This window comes from Balaenoptera physalus, assembly GCF_965194825.1.
Source record: "Balaenoptera physalus genome assembly, chromosome: 1".
Lineage (NCBI taxonomy): Eukaryota > Metazoa > Chordata > Mammalia > Artiodactyla > Balaenopteridae > Balaenoptera > Balaenoptera physalus.
This window is the reverse complement of record NC_138882.1, coordinates 117,606,713-117,625,796: the sequence shown is the minus strand read 5'-3', so window position 1 is coordinate 117,625,796 and position 19,084 is coordinate 117,606,713. Positions and strand designations below refer to the sequence as shown.

Sequence of the window (19,084 nt, the reverse complement as noted above, 5' to 3'; positions counted from 1 at the left end):
ATACTAAACTAAGATAAACATAAAGCCAGGAACAACTTAGATGCAGAAAGCAAACCCCAAGTCTACAGTTGCTCCCAAAGTCCACCGCCTCAATTTTGGAATGATTCGTTGTCTAATCAGGTATTCCACAGATGCAGGGTACATGAAGTTGATTGTGGAGACTGAATCCGCTGCTCCTGAGGCTGCTGGGAGAGATTTCCCTTTCTCTTCTTTGTTCGCACAGCTCCTGGAGTTCAGCTTTGGACTTGGACCTGCCTCTGCGTGTAGGTCACCTGAGGGCATCTGTTCTTTGCTCAGACAGGAGGGGGTTAAAGGAGCAGCTGCTTCGGGGGCTCTGGCTCACTCAGGCCGGGGGGAGGGAGGGGTACGGATGCGGGGCGAGCCTGCGGCATCAGAGGGCGGCGTGACGTTGCAGCAGCCTGAGGCGCGCTGTGTGTTCCCCCAGGGAAGTTGTCCCTGGATCACGGGAGCCTGGCATTGGCGGGCTGCACCGGCTCCTGGGAGGGGTGGTGTGGAGAGTGACCTGTGCTCGCACACAGGCTTCTTGGTGGCGGCAGCAGCAGCCTTAGCATCTCATGTCCGTCTCTGAGGTCCGCGCTGATTGCCGCGGCTCACGCCCGTCTCTGCAGCTCCTTTAAGCGGCGCTCTTAATTCCCTCTCCTCGCGCACCAGGAAACAAAGAGGCCAGAAAAAGTCTCTTGCCTCTTCGGCAGCTCCAGACTTTTTCCCGGACTCCCTCCCGGCCAGCTGTGGCGCACTAGCCCCCTTCAGGCTGTGTTCACGCCGCCAACCCCAGTCATCTCCCTGGGATCCGACCGAAGCCCGAGCCTCAGCTCCCAGCCCCGCCCGCCCCGGCGGCTGAGCAGACAAGCCTCTCGGGCTGGTGAGTGCTGCTCGGCACCGATCCTCTGTGCGGGGGTCTCTCCGCTTTGCCCTCCACACCCCTGTGGCTGCACTCTCCTCCGTGGCTCCGAAGCTTCCCCCCTCCACCACCCACAGTCTCCGCCCGCAAAGGGGCTTCCTAGTGTGTGGAAACCTTTCCTCCTTCACAGCTCCCTCCCACTGGTGCAGGTCCCATCCCTATTCTTTTGTCTCTGTTTTTTCTTCTTTCTTTTGCCCTAGCCAGGTACGTGGGGAGTTTCTTGCCTTTTGGGAAGTCTGAGTCTTTTGCCAGCGTTAAGTAGGTGTTCTGTAGGAGCTGTTCCACATGTAGATGTATTTCTGATGTATCTGTGGGGAGGAAGGTGATCTCCACATCTTACTCCTCCGCCATCTTGAAGGTCTCTCCTGCAGCGTATGAATTTAAAAAGAATTTTCTGACACCAAGTCATCAGGCTTTCCACAAATTTTCATAGAGACTGGGTCTTTGTTTTCAAAATTTGAATAGAGTTGGGGCTCTCTGCCCTGGGTTGAGTGTATTCTTTCCTAAAGGTTTAGCCAGATAATCCCTTGAGTTCAGCCATGTGTTTTCAGTTCAAGATCATACTGGGTGCAAACCACCACCAGATCTGCTGTCTCCTTTGAGGAGATTAAAAACCAGCCACTGTCCTCAGGACATACTCTGTGACAGGTGGGGTAGGATAAACGAATATATGTGTGGCAAAGATAAGAGGTAGCACTACCATAGAAGAATAGGGAAATATTTGCAAGTATTTAAATATCTGGAAAGAGAAACAACAAAAAATATGGCTCATAAGGCAAAGACCTGGAGGAAGGGAGGGAGCCATCCTTACCTGAGGATAGAACAGCAAATACAAAGGCATATCCCTGGCATGATGGGGCAACAGCAAGAAGGCCAATGAGGGTGGAAGGCACTGAGCGAGGGGAGGATAGTAGTTATTAGGAGAGGGTACTGTAGGCTCATGAAGTGTCTTGTCCTCCTTTACTCTGAGTGAAGTGAGGAGCCATTAGAAGGTTCTAAGCAAATGAGGTTCATAATATGACTTGAGTTTTAAAAGGATCACTCTGGCTGCCGTATAGAGAAGCCATTAGCCCAACTTTTTGGCCTCAGGGCCTTTGTAATCTTAAAAAATTATTGAAGACTCCCAAAGAGCTTTATGTGGGTTATATTTGTAGATATTTACCATATTAGAAATTTTAAACTGTTAAGTATTAACTTATTTTAAAATAATAAGAAAACATGTTAACACAAATAATATATTTTTATGAAAATAACTATATTTTCCCCCAAAGAAAGACAATGACATTGTTTTAAATTTTTACATATTTCTTTAATGCCTGGCATTCAGTCTGTTCACTAACGTCATGTAGCCTCCAGAAAATTCCTCTGTACATTCACCAGAGAATGTGAGTTAAAAAGGCAAATCATGTGTAGTATTCTTGTGAAAATAGTTTTGACCTCACTGATTTTCTAAAAAAGGCACACTTTGAGGAAAAAAATAGTAGAGACTAGACTGTAGGAGGCAAGGATGGAAGCATGGAGACTAGTTGTGAACCTGTTGCAGTAAACCACATGCGACATGCTGGTGGTTGGGATGTAGCAGTATAATTAATGAGAAATGGTCAGATTCTGGATATATTTTAAAAGTTGAGCCAATAGGCTTTGCTGACAGAATAGACCTGGGTGCAAGATAAAGACGTCAAAATTAACTCCAAAGTTTTAAACCAGAGGAACTGTAACGTAGAAGATTGTGGGAATAGCAGATATGGGGTTGAAATAAAGAATTGTGTTTTGGACTTACTGATTTTGAAATGCCTATTCAACATCTAATTGTAAATGTCAAGTCAGCAGCTGGATGTATGTCTGGAATTCAAGGGAGGAACTTTTTATTGCCTTTACATCCCTCAGTACTTTTAAAAGAAAGAATGCATAAAGGTGAGTTTTCTGAGTCTTTCAATGTCTGAAATATATTATTCATTCTACTCTCAGATTTGAAAGTTATTTTGGCTGGGTATTGAACTCTAAATTGACAACTACTTTCACTAAGAATTTTAAAGACTTTTTTTTAAACCATTTTTTTTTAGCATCCAGTATTGTTATTGAGAAGTCTAACAATATCAGTGGTTCTGAATTTTGTTTCTTCATATATGCCCTCTAACCCCCTTTATTTCCCAGAAGCTTTCAGAATCTTCTCTTTATCCTTGATGCTCTGACACCTCATGATGGTATGGGGCTCTAGTTATTCCTCATGCTGGACACTTTGGTCATCCTTTTTAAAAATATTGAGTCTCATATTCTGCAATTTGAGAAAATTTTCTTGCAGTATTTTCTGTGTAATTTCTCTACACACTTTCTCTTTATAATCTTTATGAAATTTTTGTTTTTCAGATATTGGATCTGGAATCTATATATCTATTTTTTCTTCCCCATTTGCCTTTTTGTTCCACTTCAAGATGAATTTTCTCAACATTATAATCTAACCCTGATGTTGACATTTCAATTATCTTGTTTTTAATTTCCAAGCTTTTTCTGATATGTTTATGGACACAATATCTTCTGCTAGCTCCCTGAAAAGATTAATTATAGTTTAGAGTTTTTTAAAAGTGATTGCTCTTTGCTTTGCATGTTTCTCCTGCTTTAGGCTTTTGTGTGTGTTCATTTGCTCCTTTGATTGTGTATTTGTCTTCTTTATATCTCTCTTATAAAGGCATTTATATGTGGAGGCATTCCCTAAGTAGCAGGTAATTTATAATTGTCTTCTCATTTAATAGTGAACCATAGAAAGTTGTTTGGCAGTTCTGTGCAAATTGTAGAAGTTTTCCACTAAAGAACTTCACAATAGGTTGTCCAGGTAGTGAGTGGCCTTTTTTGGGAAGGCTTCCACTTGGATGTCATTATTCCTGGATTACAACTCCTAGCATCTCATTGCCTTCCAATGTCATGTCTAAGTCATCTTTATCCCCCATGCAACCCAAGAGTGTGTGTGTGTGTGTGTGTATATATATATATATATATATATATATATATATATATATATATATATATATATATATATCAGTGTGTTGACTGGACACATAGACATGTGGCTCTGTTTCATAAACCTAAAAGCACAGAGCAGCAGGACTTGTCTCATATAGTATAGTCAGAAGTGGAATTGGGTCTAGAACATTGGACTTGTAGTTAAATATCCTTTCTACAACTAATACACCTCCTACTTTCCATCAGAGCCTCCCTCAGGATAGAAGAGATTTTCTGCTTATTTCAGGAACCTGGAATAGAGCTAGAAATATTCTGTCTGCAGCACCAAATTTCATTTATTATCTTGTATTTTAACTTTCAAAAACATATGAAACCATGTCCCCATTGGTTTCAGTATAACACTTTTAATCCAGAATCTTTGAGTAAAGTCTGTGTACCTAGAAAATACACATGTATATCTTATGGCTTCTCATACTCCCCACCTGGATGCATTCACCTACCCCAGTGTGAGCACTGCCACGTGTGGCTAAGAGTTATGAGTTCAAATGATGTCAGAGATACCCTCTGCCTCCTCCTAATAGTGCCTTAAACAAGAAAAGACATTCTTTCTTTCCCATACTAGTAGGAACATGATCATGGGGGTCTATAATGGCAAGGGTTCAGCCTCCTTATGTCTTGATGTTCCACCATTGCTATCATGTATCCCTTGTTGGTCTGATTGAAGTGACATACCCTCCTCAGGGCAAGCTCCTTTCCTTTAAGGACACAACTCAGAGTTGAAGATATCTTTTCTATTTCACTGGCTAGGACTAAGTCACATGGTCACACCTGCCTGCAAGGGGGCTGGAACAGGCACTTATCAATTATCTTGTAAAAAGGAGACACTGGATACCAGGAGACAATAAGTGATCTCTCCTACCGTGGTGTTGCCATCTTACAGCTCAGGCCACAAAGAGCGCAGGGCCATGGTAGCACCTTGCAAGGAAGATTCAGCATGAAGGCTGTTTCTGTGACTACTCCTGGAAATAGTGACTCAGCTTCCAGGAAGTCTCCCGTAAGGGGATGAATCAGTCCTGCAGCTGCAGCTGCTGGCCATCCGGTAGACCCCAGAAAGGCAGCGGTGTTCTTGCATGGCAGCAGTCAGAGGAACAGCCTTTCCACGGTGCTGTGATTTTCATGCTGGCAGGTCTAACCACCTGAAGGTGTGGGGTAGGGCTGGGTACTTGTTCTTAGGAACTGTTCCAGTGGCCTTATCTTTACTAGTCTTAGCTATTGAGGTTTCCTTAAAGCTTTGGGTCATGCTCCAGGGATGCTAGGTGCCGAGGAAGCTTCAGGAGCCACATAGTCAGGAATGGGGTGGGGAGGATCTAACAGATTTGCATATCTGGGACCTCTAAATTTCCAGATATCTAGTTCAAGAATTGGGGTAGGTTGGCATTTTCATGCGTTTTTGTTTCAGTATATCCATGCAGCAAAGACAGGTAAAACAGGTAAATTAGAGGTGGTTGATTTGAAGAAACTGGCCCATCTTGAGGTAAGTGGAAAAAATTACCAGATGTTTTAGAGGACACCACAGTTTGGGGGTACTTTTAGGCATATTCCGTGAACAGTAGATATAGGGAAACATACAGTAAGTGGGATTTTCAGAATTCAGAAGCTTCCCAGGAGAGAAGCCTAGCTAATATTTTCTTAATTAAATAATGAGGTTGATAATTGTCATATTTACTGCCAAGCATTTTTCTAAGTGTGCATAATTTAAAGAGATTGCCACAGACCTAGATTTCAAACCTAGGTCTTTCTGGCTGTAAAATTTGCATTGTAACCACTGCATTATGTTGAACAAAATGGTAAGTAGAGATAACTTACTTCCATTTTTACTTTTTAGATTAATGTGTCTGCTTATGACTAAACTTAGAGTTCTCAGAATACAGATGTTCAATGACGTAATATATACCCATAAGGCAACAACAGGAATACTTTTATTAGTTTTACTGTTGGCATATACTGCTTTGGACTAAGGATTTCATATCAGCCTAAATGTACAAAACTAGAATCACTTCATAGAGAAAAGAATTTGCACAAATTACCCTGAGGTTTTGTATTAAAATGCTATTAATATCTCACTGATGCCATAAGAAGGAACATACCCCACCTTTATGAATGGTTTTGCCTAGTAAGCTCAGTCAGCAGTGGCCATTGTGGTTTGGAAGAAAGATGCTTAGTATGATGACAGTCTGTTTCTACAAAATTTTCAGGAGGCCTATTCTTCAATAGAAGGGAAGAGAATATTAGACCCAAACTGGAGCCATGCACAAAGGACTGTATCACGTTAGAATATTTGATATGCAAAAACAAGAATGTTTTAGGTGAGGCAACAAGGTGTGTTATTGATGTCAAGCAGCAGACATATTTATAGAGACTGAGGAATGTATCTGACTGCGAGCATCTTTACGTTCACTCAGCTGTATTGAGATTTTTTTTATTAAACTGAAATATACCATGCTTTTAAAAAGCCCCTTTGTGCCACATCCAAGTAAGAGCAGAATAGGTCCCTTATATGAGGAAACCACAAATCTTGAAAACAGTGGTGTTCCTTGATGTTCTTTGGCCGCACTACTGTTTGGTTTAACTAGCATTTCTGGTAATGGAATTGCTTGAGTCTCAGAATTAGTTTGCTTAGAATTTTGTTTCTGCCAGACCTCTTCCTGTTGACATGTTCAAACTGAATCAAAATTATTTGTATGACATCATAAGCAGTGTAGGTATAGCATTTGAAAACAGTCTAAGGCTCTGATATATTAATTAATCTATTTGGGTGTGTTTGCTTGGAAACCAGGAATGAAGCCTGTTTTAAAATATATTTGTTTTTAGACTATAATCTGAGAAAGAGAAGATTTTTAATCTCTATGACATTTTAAGAGAGTCATTCCCAATCTCTCAACATCTCATACTCCAACTAATTTATTTAGTGAAAGTGGGGAAAGTAGCAGAAACACTACCTAAGCATCATCAGTATTTTTATATTAGAATCACCTATGAAGAAGGTTAAAGAAATCTTCATTATCTTTCCTAAACTAAGTACTTGACATAAAAATTGAACCTGTGTATTATCTTTCATTATCAAGTAATAAACTATAAATTTGTTATTAAAAATACGGGTGTACAACAGGAAAATAGACTAGCTGTACTCTCATTTAGCTATGGGATGTGGTAGATTCTACTCTTAAGATTCTTCAAAACTATTAAGTGCTTGACCAAGAGACTGAAGAGCTAAGAGATTTAAAGCCAAAAAGTTAGGAGTCAACACCAATGGAAAAGCAAACAGAAAGTTTAAAGATAACGTCTCTTAATATGTTATACTCTGAATATAATATGAATTTAAAAGAAAGCATCTCTGATATTATAATGTAAGTTAATAGGACATGTTAAGTAGTAGCACTCCCAGTTTTTAAGAAACCCTTCTGTAGAGTAAGGGAAAACACACTTTCCTGCTAATTCCTAAATTAAATCAGGAAGAAATTCAATTTTCAGTTCTGTTATCCATGAAATGATAGGTTTAGTGACTTACTTAGAATCATTGGCTCTAAAACCAGATCACCTTGGTTGCATCCAGGCTCCTCTACTTACTGCTGTGTAACCCTAGGCAGGACATTTAACCTTCCAAGGTCTCAATTTCTTCTGTAAGGGTACCTAGAGCCTAGGGATGTTTGGGGATTAAATAATATGATACATGTGACGTGCCTGACACTGTCTAGGCACATAGTAAACCTTAGCTCATGCTGTGGTGGAGATGGGATTTTTCTTTATTCATAAAGAGATCTTTGCTGGTAAGATCCACACTCACTGTTATTCTAAAATAAAACACCTATAAAGTAAAAATGGACCCCATCAAAACTACAGTTCTCGTGTTCGATGCATCATCCACATTAGAAAATGTTCTGGAGGGGTAAATCATTGCTATGCCTGTGGAGCTCCTTGTCATTACTCCTCAGACAACGAGGTCAGAGGCTGGGAGTGCCAAAATGAGCAAGGCAGCGTCTGCCGTTACAGAATTTATCGTGTGGGCGGGGAGATGGATTCGTGTATAAATAACCCAGGGGAGTGAAGGAGTGAACAGAGCAGGTAGGGAGAGTGTTGATCTTGGACTGCCTATGAAAACACTCAGCCACAGGCTTCCAAAATAGGACACTGCAGTTATGGTCATGACCCCGTCAAATGTTATCCTCTTCCCACAGGAGGGCGGGCCGCCTGGGGAAGCCTGTCAGTCTTGATGTGGTGATCCGGGGAGAGGTGGGGTACCTATTAACTAAAGACATGATACGAAAATATGAGTTCATAGAGTACTGAAATCATTTTAAGTAAGTGAACTCTGCTTCGGTAGGCACAGATAAAGCTCCAGTTTCTCCTTAAGACATCACCTGGTTCATAGGTTTACTTTTTAATCACAAAAAGAGGAAGTACGAGGTTTCTAGGGAAATCGATCTCAACCTCAGCTGCATGTTGGAATCACCTGGGCACCTTTAAAGAAGAAACGTCCTGCCTGGGGTATGTTTTGATTTAACTGGACCCGGGTATTAGTGTTTTTAAAACTTCCCAGCTGATTCCACACATGGAGAGCCACCGCTCTATGTACCCTGCATTTTGTTTCCCCCAAGATTTTCTAATAAATTTCAGGAGCCCAGCTCAGCCCAGATTCTGTCAACAGGTTTTCCAGTGGGTAATTCCTAATTTAATACCAGTACATGTGTTTTCCCTTTGGAAGCACATGGCACTCTCTGCTGTTTCAGTAAGTGATGTTGGCTCCTGGGGAAATACTCATCTTAGGCTCCGAGCAGAGCAGCGGTGGGCTTTCTCAGCTAGCACTCCACCCCCAGAGAGCAAGTCGCACCCATTTTTCACATCTCAGTGGCGTGACCAACCCACAGGTTTTGTTCTAGAACCGTCTATTGAATAATTTAACAACAGGTTCTTCCTGTCTACCCTAAATCTCTCATGCCGCAGTTTGAGGCCTGTTTTTACATCTGAAATTGAAGCACTTTGTAGTCGGTACCTTAGTCTATCCATATACTTCTAGGTTCTTGAATCATCTGTTAGACTTATATATTCCTTTGCTTGTCTCGATTTAGGTAACATGTCTCTATAAATTCTGTTTCTATTGCTTTATTCTTTCAATCAAAAAATACCTATTGAATGACAAATATGGGTCAGACACTCTCCTGGACATTAGGGACAAAATAGTGTCCAAATTTGACAAAAATTCCTGACTTCATGGGACTTACGGTCAAGGGGGAGGAAACAAGAGAAACACGTAAGTAACTAAAATGTGTAGTATGTTCAAAGGTGCCAAATGCTATGGAGAAAAATAAGGCAGGGCAGGAAGAAAGGGAGTGCTGGGGCTGGGGTTGTAATACATGAAATCAGCTTTGCTGTATTATCCACACGAGAGCTGGTGAAGGCTTGGCCCAGAGTGGTAGTGACAGAAATGGTGAAAAGTGGTTGGAATCCGGATAAGTTTCATCAAGTCCTGAAGAAGGCAAGGGATTGAGCCCTGCTGGTGTCAGGAAGAGGAGAATTCCAGGCAGAGGGTACTGCAAATGCAAAGGCCCTGGGGCAGGAGTGAACCTGGGATGTTGAAGAAACTGCAGGAAAGACCAGTGTGGCTGGAGCTAGCCAGAGTGAAGGAGGCTGTGACACTGGTTCTGAGCGTGGGGAGAGTGCAGACTACATAGGGCCTAGTAAGATTTTTGTAAACATTCTGGCTTTTTCTGAGTGAGATGGAGTTGTCAGAAGGTTTTGAGCGCAGGAGAAACCCAATATTTTAATAGGATCATTCTGCCGCTCAGTTGAGACAAATCTATATGGGTCAGTGGTAGAAGCAGGGAGACCAGTTGTGAGGCTATTGCAGTAATCTAGCTGAGAGATGATGACGGCTTGGACCAGGGTAATAGCAATAGAGCTGAGTTGGAAATATTGAAATCTGGATATATTTTTGAAGGTGGAACTTGTTGCTCTTAAATAAGTGTCTATCTAATATTTTTCCACATTCCTCTCGAAAGATGGAACTCAGACTCCAGTAAGGGACTGAATAATGCTAGTTATAGCAAAAGGTTGACTTACAGGCTCTTGTTACCACCAATTCAGTATCATGTTTTTTGCGGAATGATGGTAGATTCACCATGGCTTCCCACAGTCCTGACTCTCCCATTTTCCTGCATCTGTGCTTTGCCAGTCATTTACCGTTGAGAATTCTGACCCAAACTATCAATGATCACTCTTGCCTGCTGTTGCTTAGTGAGTACCTGTCCTTCCCTTCTTGCAGTCTTTACCTTATTCTATGGTAGGTCCCTGGAAGGTGATTTAGACAGTCAATGGAAGTAGAGGAAAGAATATGATACTGCTACAATTATTATCTGGGAGCCCAAGTTCAAAATAAATCAGGCCGAGAACCTCTCTTTTCCCACTCCTCTCCTATCTTCCCTCTCCCAACTCCCTGAACAAGGCAGAGAAAGATTTTCATTTTCAACCTCCGCATAAATCTCCCAGGTGGCCTTTTATACCTTCTTTGCTTCTCCTCTGCCCTGAAGCAGAGTGTGGGTATCATGAGAAAATGCAGAGTGTTGCAAAAAAAAAATCTGGTGGTTCTCTTCTTCAAAACTAAGTGCACCTAACTCTAAATTCTGGTATTTACAGAAATATTTCTGTTATACAGGCATACCTCACAGATGTTGTGTGTTTGATTCCAGACCACCACAATAAAGCAAATATTGCAATAAATCAAGTCACACCAATTTTTTGGTTTCCCAGTGCATATAGAAGTTATGTTTATAGTACACTGTAGTCTATTGTGTGCAATAATAGCATTATATCTAAAAAACAATGTACATACCTTAATTTTAAAGTGCTTTATTGCTAAAAAATGTTAACCATTATCTGACAATGCAGGGTGGCCACAAACCTTCAATTTGTGAAGTGCAATAAAACAGGTATAATAGTTATTCATTTTTAACAACTGAGAGAATTTCAGAAAACGTGTATACTCATTCTTCATCATTCATTCATTCAGCAACTATTTACCGAGTCCTTTTTACGTGCCAGGCACTGTTCTGCACACTGGGAGATACGAGTGAACAAAACAAAGTCCCTGTTTCTTATGAAACGTACCTTATAATGCAGGAGCCAGACAAAAACACAAGTAAACACGTATGTAGTACATCTGATAAAGATAATGCTGTTGATAAAAGTCACTTAGGAGAATGAAAAAATGGAATGCTTGGATAGTGTGCCACTGGTGGTGGCAAGCTAGTATTAATATTTTAAAGAGGGTCACCAGAGACAGTGTTCCATTATCATGTTAATGATAATATGACATTTTCACAGTAACCTAAACAAGTGAGAGAGTAATTCAATCCCACATCTGGTGGGAAAATGCTCCTTGCTGTAGAAGTCCTTAGGTAGTTTTCTTCTCTCTGTATACTTCCAAAGTGACTTCATACTGTCCCATGGCTTTAATCACTTCCTATATCCTGATGACCCCCACATTTATATCTCCAGCCCAGATCTTTCCTAACTCTAGCCTAGTATATCCAACTGTTTCTGGAGTCCCTCCACTTGGTCATCTTAATAGATGTCTCATATTTAACATGGCTCTAACCAAATTCCTCATCCCCCCTCACCAAATTTGCTCTTTCTGTCGTTTCCTTCTCCCTTCAGAAAATGTCAACTCCATCCTTTCTGTTCCTCAAGTCAAAAATCTTGGTGTCATCTTCTTCTCTCTCAAACCATACATCTGATCCATCAGATACATCATGAGTCACTTATATTGGGGAAAACAAGAAAAGGAGGAAACTTGGGGAGTTGGGATGAAGACATTAAGGTTAAATATAAATAGAAAGCAGAGCACTAGTAGAAGTATCTGCAGGTTGTATTTGATGATATGAAGAAAAATTGAAACTAAGGGAACATGTACCCTAGAACTCAGGTTGACATGAAATCATATCATAAGTCAGATTCCCCTAAAAGAGCTACAATTTCAGAATGGTCCACATGTTTGGGTATGTCTTAACATCAAGAATTAGTTGTTTGTTTTTTTGGTATTGAGCTGTATGAGCTGAAGACCTAAATAGACATTTCTCCAAAAAGATATACAGATTGCCAACAAACACATGAAAGGATGCTCAACATCACTAATCATTAGAGAAATGCAAATCAAAACTACAATGAGGTATCACCTCACACCAGTCAGAATGGCCATCATCAAAAAATCTACAAACAATAAATGCTGGAGAGGGTGTGGAGAAAAGGGAACCCTCTTGCACTCTCGGTGGGAATGTAAATTGATAGAGCCACTATGGAGAACAGTATGGAAGTTCCTTAAAAAACTAAAAATAGAACCACCATATGACCCAGCAATCCCACTGCTGGGCATATACCCTGAGAAAACCATCATTCAAGAAGAGTCATGTACCACAATGTTCATTGCAGCTCTATTTACAACAGCCAGGATATGGAAGCAACCTAAGTGTCCATTGACAGATGAATGGATAAGGAAGATGTGGCACATATATACAATGGAATATCACTCAGCCATATAAAGAAATGAAACTGAGTTATTTGTAGTGAGGTGGGTGGACCTAGAGACTGTCATACAGAGAGAAGTAAGTCAGAAAGAGAAAAACAAATACCGTATGCTAACACATATATATGGAATCTAAAAAAAAAAAAGGTTCTGAAGAACCTAGGGGCAGGACAGGAGTAAAGACGGAGAGGTAGAGAATGGACTTGAGGACACGAGGAGTGGGAAGTGTAAGCTGGGACGGAGTGAGAGAGTGGCATGGACATATATACACTACCAAATGTAAAATAGCTAGCTAGTGGGAAGCAGCCGCATAGCACAGGGAGATCAGCTCGGTGCTCTGTGACCAGCTAGAGGGGTGGGATAGGGAGGGTGGGAGGGAGACGCAAGAGGGAGGAGATATGGGAACATATGTGTATGTATAGCTGATTCACTTTGATATAAAGCAGAAACTAACACACCATTGTAAAGCAATTGTACTCCAATAAAGATGTTAAAAAAAAAAAAAAGAATTAGTTGGCAGAACTGAGGCTGCCAACCTTAGTTCTTCCCAATCAACCCATGGATTGGGAAGAGACTTCAGGTACCTATGGGAATTTTTTACATAAAGTGCACCTAAAGCACTTTCTGTCCCCTGCTTCTGGAAACATTGTGTGATCTGAAACTGGACGCAAGAAATTCAGAATCATAATTTTAAAAAGACAATGGGGCTTCCCTGGTGGCGCAGTGGTTGAGAGTCTGCCTGCCAATGCAGGGGACACGGGTTCGAGCCCTGGTCTGGGAAGATCCCACATGCCACGGAGCAACTAGGCCCGTGAGCCACAACTACTGAGCCTGCGCGTCTGGAGCCTGTGCTCCGCAACAAGAGAGGCCGCGATAGTGAGAGGCCCGCGCACCGCGATGCAGAGTGGCTTCCGCTTGCGGCAACTAGAGAAAGCCCTCATACAGAAATGAAGACCCAACACAGCCAAAATAAACAAATAAATTAAAAAAAAAAAAAGACAATGAACATTTGAACCATTTTTCAGAAAAGCAAATCCTCTTTGTAGACATATCTGCAATAAAGCAAAACACTTTGCTGAAGCATCAAGAAAGGGAGGATGTGATAACTTTCTAGGGGCAAGAGATGGTTAATAGTTAAGTGTCTTGACCAATTAACTTGAATAAGAACAATGAAAAGGAAGGAAGTAGTCACTGTCCTTCTGTTTTGATTTGGTATATGTTTCCCAGTATTCAAATTCTCAGTACAGAAGGTTCTTGCTGTTTTGCTGCACTGAGTTCCTGAAAGTCACATGCAGATCCCCCTAAAGGAGATTGGAACAGTGTGAAATTGGGGGATTGCATTCTCCACCCAGGGGTTTACCATCAAACGAAAAATAGGTGTAACCAAGAGTACAACATAAAAGATCTTCTGTGGTTCTGGTAAAATTGTGTTTTTCTCTCTCCTTACAACAGAAGTGTTAAGTGTGGTACCAGTTACCCCCTTGTGGAGAGAAGCTGAGTCCTTTGTAAACTTTTAAAAGATCTTTCCTCAGACTGGATTTCTCTCTCAGTGCCAGATTTTAGGCTAGAGATTTGACTGCCCTGAATTCAGTCCTCGGATAGCTAACTCCCCAAATAGGCTTTTTGGCCAATGGATGACAAGGCTGAATTTCCCATAAAGTAGGTTGTTAGAGACTAAAATAATTTCTCTCATGAAGTAGAATGAGTTTGAGCATTGGAATCTGACAGAGCAGAGTGGGAAGTTTTGGTGTGCCAGTCACAGGCTTTGTAACCTTGGAGAAATCATTCATCTCTCTTGTACATTTCTTCTTCTGAAGAGCTAAGATAACACCTGCCTCATGGGTTTCATGTGGAAGCTCAACAGATAACTTGTTTAATGCCTGGTATTTAGTAGGCATAATAATATTAAATATTCATTGTTATATCTTTCCTCTCCCTTTTAACAAAAACGATCTTTCAACGCTTGTTTCTTTTTTGTAAAGAATTGTTTTTAGTTTGCTACCTCAAGTTAGAGCTGAAGGCCCTAAACACCAAGAAATTCTTATTCTTAATAGTAAACTCCCTATCACACTTATCAAATTGGATTGTTAGCTCTATTGATAATATTAGTAGTTGTCATATACGAATGCTAATTTCCTGCCTAGTACAGCAATTAGTGTTTGCCAGAATTACCTCTTATACACTTCCCAGAAACCCAGTGAAGGAAGATACCATCCTTTTCCCCATTTGAAAGATGAGGAAACAGAAGGATTGAGTAACCTGTTCATGGTCACCCAGCTCACAAGTGACAGAGCCAGGATTCAGACCTGGACACTTTGACTTCAGTGCTGTGCCCTGAATACTATAATACTAGAGTAATCCTTTAATACTGCAATAGTACATTAATATGAATGTCTCTTCTTGCCTTAATCACCAGGGACATAACTCCTCCAAATAAGTAGAGATTGGACATGGAAAATGTAACCTATTCCTTCTGTTTTTATTTCTTTTGCCTTTTCCTGTAATAAAACCAGAGGTCTAGACTGAGTAGAGATTCTATACCATTTGGGGAAAAATAAGTGTGTGAAAATAATACATTAAGCTGAACTTTTAAAATCATTTAAGATCGCATGTCACTGAGGAAAGTCTCATTTGATCCCTGCAGACCCTTTGCCTTCCCCCTATTTAATTCTGTGAATTAAAAGAAAAGAAAGGTACAGATTATTTATTAGATCAGCTTAGTCTTTATTACTGTGCTTCCACTCCCTTGGATATTTTTTCTTTACTCCGTTTACATGTTTTTTGCCTGTTGCCATGGTAAAGTTCATTCCATGATGTGAGTGATCTTGGTGCCAAAGAAGGTTTTCCTAGTGTTAAATCCTGCATTTTCACTTCCACATTTTTATCTTGGTGTTACTAGGGCAACCCAAATAATTTCATTTTCTCTTTGAAGTTGATACCTTTTAAAGCTGTTATACCCTCATGCTGACTCATTCATGTTCTTACCACTTTTTTCTAGTATAATTCCTGCAGCTACTTTCTTTCCACACACGTTTTTCTGCTTTTCTGTAGTCATAACAGCTGATGTATTGCAGTGTAGTGGTTAAGTATTTGGGGGATTACAAATTCCATTGAGGATTAGAAAAGAGCTATGGATTTTCTCACCAGAAAGAAGCACCAGTTTAAGAAAAAAGGATGAATATACAATGGGGGAAAGGATTGTCTCTTTAATAAATGGTGCTGGGAAAACTGGACAGCCACATGCAAAAGAATGAAACTGGAACACTATCGTATACCATACACAAAAATCAATTCAAAAAAAAAAAAATCAATTCAAAATGAGTTAAAGACCTGAAACCATAGAACTCCTAGAAGGAAACATAGCAGGTAAGGTCATTGACATCATTCTTAGCAGTGAGCTCTTGACACCCAAAACAAAGGCAACAAAATAAAAAATAAACAAGTGGGATTACATCAAACTAAAAAGCTTCTGTACAAGAAAGGAAACCAAAAAGCTTCTGTACAGGAAAGGAAACCATCAAGAAAATGAAAAGGCAACATATGGTATGGGAGAAATTATTTGCAAGTCATATATCTGATAAATGGTTAATATCCAAAAAATATGAAGAACTCATACAACTCAATAGAAAAAAAAAAAAAAACCCAAACAATCCAATTTTTAAAAATAGGCAGAGGATTTGAATAGATATTTTTCCAAAGAAGACATACAAATTGCCAACAAGCACATGAAAATGTGCTCAACATCACTAATCATCAGGGAAATGCAAATCAATGGCTATCATCAAAAAGACAAGAAATAACAAGTGTTGGTGAGGATATGGAAAAAGGGGAACCCTTGTGCACTGTTGGTAGGAATGTAACTTGGTGTAGCCACTATAGAAAACAGTATGGTGTTTTCTCAAAAAATTAAAAATAGAACTACCATATGATCTAGCAATTCCATTTCTGCGTATTTATCCAAAGGAAACAAAAACACTAACTGGAAAAGATGTCTGCACCCCCATGTTCATTGCAGCATTATTTACAACAGCCAAAACATATAAACAACTGAAGTGTCCTCTGATGGATGAATGAATAAAGTAAACGTGGTATCTATATACAATGGAATGTTGCTCAGTCATGTAAAAGGAGGAAATCCTGCCATTTTCAACAACATGGATGGACCTTGAGGGCATTATGCTAGGTGAAATAAGTGAGACAGAGAAAGACAAATACTATGTGATCTCACTTGTATGTGGAATCTTAAAAAAAACAAACAAAAAAACTCATAGATACAGAGAAGAGACTGGTGGTTACCAGAGGCTGGGCGGGGAGTGGGCACGGGGGTCGTGGCTGAAATGGGTGAAGGCGGTTGAAAGGTACAAATTTCCAGTTATAAGATAAATGAATTCTGGGGATGTAATGGACAACATGATGACTATAGTTAACAATGCTGTATTGTATATTAGAAAGTTGCTAAGAGAGTAGATCTTAAAAGTTCTCATCATAAGAAAAAAAATTTGTAACTGTGTGGTGATGGATATTAACTAAACTTGTTCTGGTAATCAGTTCACAGTATATAATATGTCAAATCATTATGTTGTACAGTTAAAAATAATACAATGTTATATGTCAGTTATATCTCAATTACAAAAAGAAATAATGGATGGAAATATTAAATAGTCTCTCATCCAAATTTATTTGGTTCTTGGGTTTTGAATAGCAAGTTGCAAGAGTTTGTGTAACAAAAAATCTATCCCAGTCTATTCCAGTTCAGATTGTGAAAGTTAAGGTACCTATTTATTTCCATTTTTTATTTTATTTTATTTATTTTATTTTTGGCTGCATTGGGTCTTTGTTGCTGCGCACAGGCTTTCTCTAGTTGCGGCGAGCAGGGGCTACTCTTCGTCACGGTGCACAGGCTTCTCATTGAGGTGGATTCTCTTGTTGTGGAGCACAGGCTCTATCTAGAGTGCAGGCTCAGTAGTCGTGGCGCATGGGCTTAGTTGCTCTGCAGCATGTGGGATCTTCCCGGACGAGGGCTCGAACCCATGTCCGCTGCATTGGCAGGCAGATTCTTAACCACTGCACCACCAGGGAAGCCCCTATTTCCATTTTTATTTTTACTTCATCCCAGGACAATTTCATGCTTGTTTTTATATCTGTCCTTCTCTGACAGGGCTCTTGGCAAACTGCCTGCAGAGGTTAAATGGCTAGTTGGTGTGCTTCTTTCCTGGTGCTGGTCTGGCTCACATAAACCCTTTGGGTTTGAATCCATACAAATAGATGCGGAGCAAAAAGAAGGGGTAACACATTTTGAGTGTCCTTGTTTATAGATCTGTTGCCCACATACTCAACTATCGCTTTTTATTTATCTTTTATCCCCAGTACTTGACACAGAGTGGTTGGATAACAAATGTTGAAAGAGGAAGAATGGGAGGGATGGAGGAAAAAGGAAGGGAAAGAGGAAGAAAGAAATGGAAGGAAGAAGGTTCTACCCAAGGGAGGAAAAGAAAAAAAACAAAACAAAACAGACTAAAGGAGACTCTCCTCTGACCAAAGGCTGAATTTCCTGTGTGTAACTCAGAAGTCAGTTCCGAAGGAGGAATTCTAGACAGATTCTGAGTGAGATGACTACTGTGCAGGCTGGTACACATTCGGACGGATGCAGGTGAGAAGAGCAGCCTTTGGCCCTCATAGCTGCTGCCTTAGAAAAAGACTGCTGGTGAGTCCTGGTGACTTTTTGTCCTTTCAGTCTAAGAACATATAACTTGGGGCACCCCCTGTCTCATAGAATCTGAACGAGCTCAGGCTACCCCTTCCCTCATGTCTCCAGAGACAGAAGATATCAAGTCCAACCTTATTCGAATAAACAGAACCAAAACCTTTCTAATGAGTGATGGAGGGCAAAATGATATGTCTCAAAGGGGGAACCAAAAGCCATCACATTTCAGACCTTTCATTCTGCCCAGAATGTTCTCCTGGTCTTGGGCTCCAACTTTATCAAAGTAACTATTCCTACCTATACTTCCTATTTTCATGCAGGCATCACTTCCTAACCCCCCTGTAGCTCAGGTACCTCAGTATAGTAAGTCCCCTACATACAAACGAGTTCTGTTCTGAGAGCACGTTCATAAGTCCAGTTTGTTGGTAAGTCCAACAAAGTTAGCCAAGGTCCCCAACTAACACAATCGGCTATATGGTACTGTGCTGTAATAGGTATATAATACTTTTCACACAAATAATACATAAAAAACAAACACAAAAAATAAAACATTTTTAATCTTATAGTACAGTTCCTTGAAAAGTACAGTAGGTACAGTACAGCATCTGGCATCGAGTGAACAGGCAAGAAGAGTTACTGACTGGAGGAGGGATAGGAGGTGGGAGATGGTAGAGCTGAAGGATCGTCAGCAATAGGGGACTGAGGGCAAGCTGCAATTTCACTCACGCCTGACATTGATGGCACAAGTTCTGGTTCCTTGCTGGATTCAATTCTATCTACCCTATTGGAAAAACGACCCGGTGATGTCTGCGTAGTAGCTTTTTTTTTTTTTTTTTTTAAATTTATTTATTTATTTTTGGCTGTGTTGGGTCTTCATTTCTGTGCGAGGGCTTTCTCTAGTTGCGGCAAGCGGGGGCCACTCTTC

General features: G+C 40.5%; 1 protein-coding gene across 3 annotated transcripts in view; it reads left to right on the top strand.

The window, feature by feature from the left end:
* The window catches only part of LRRC8C (leucine rich repeat containing 8 VRAC subunit C), an 89,998-nt gene that overhangs the window by 18,039 nt on the left and 52,875 nt on the right, over positions 1–19,084 (top strand). The window contains exon 1 of one of the 3 annotated variants that reach the window (XM_082476940.1): positions 4,626–18,159. The exons of the other annotated variants lie outside the window; for them this stretch is intronic. The gene's annotated coding sequence lies outside the window, so the exon portion shown is untranslated. Of the gene's footprint in view, positions 1–4,625; positions 18,160–19,084 lie in introns of those variants that run through there. 3 annotated transcript variants of the gene reach the window in all.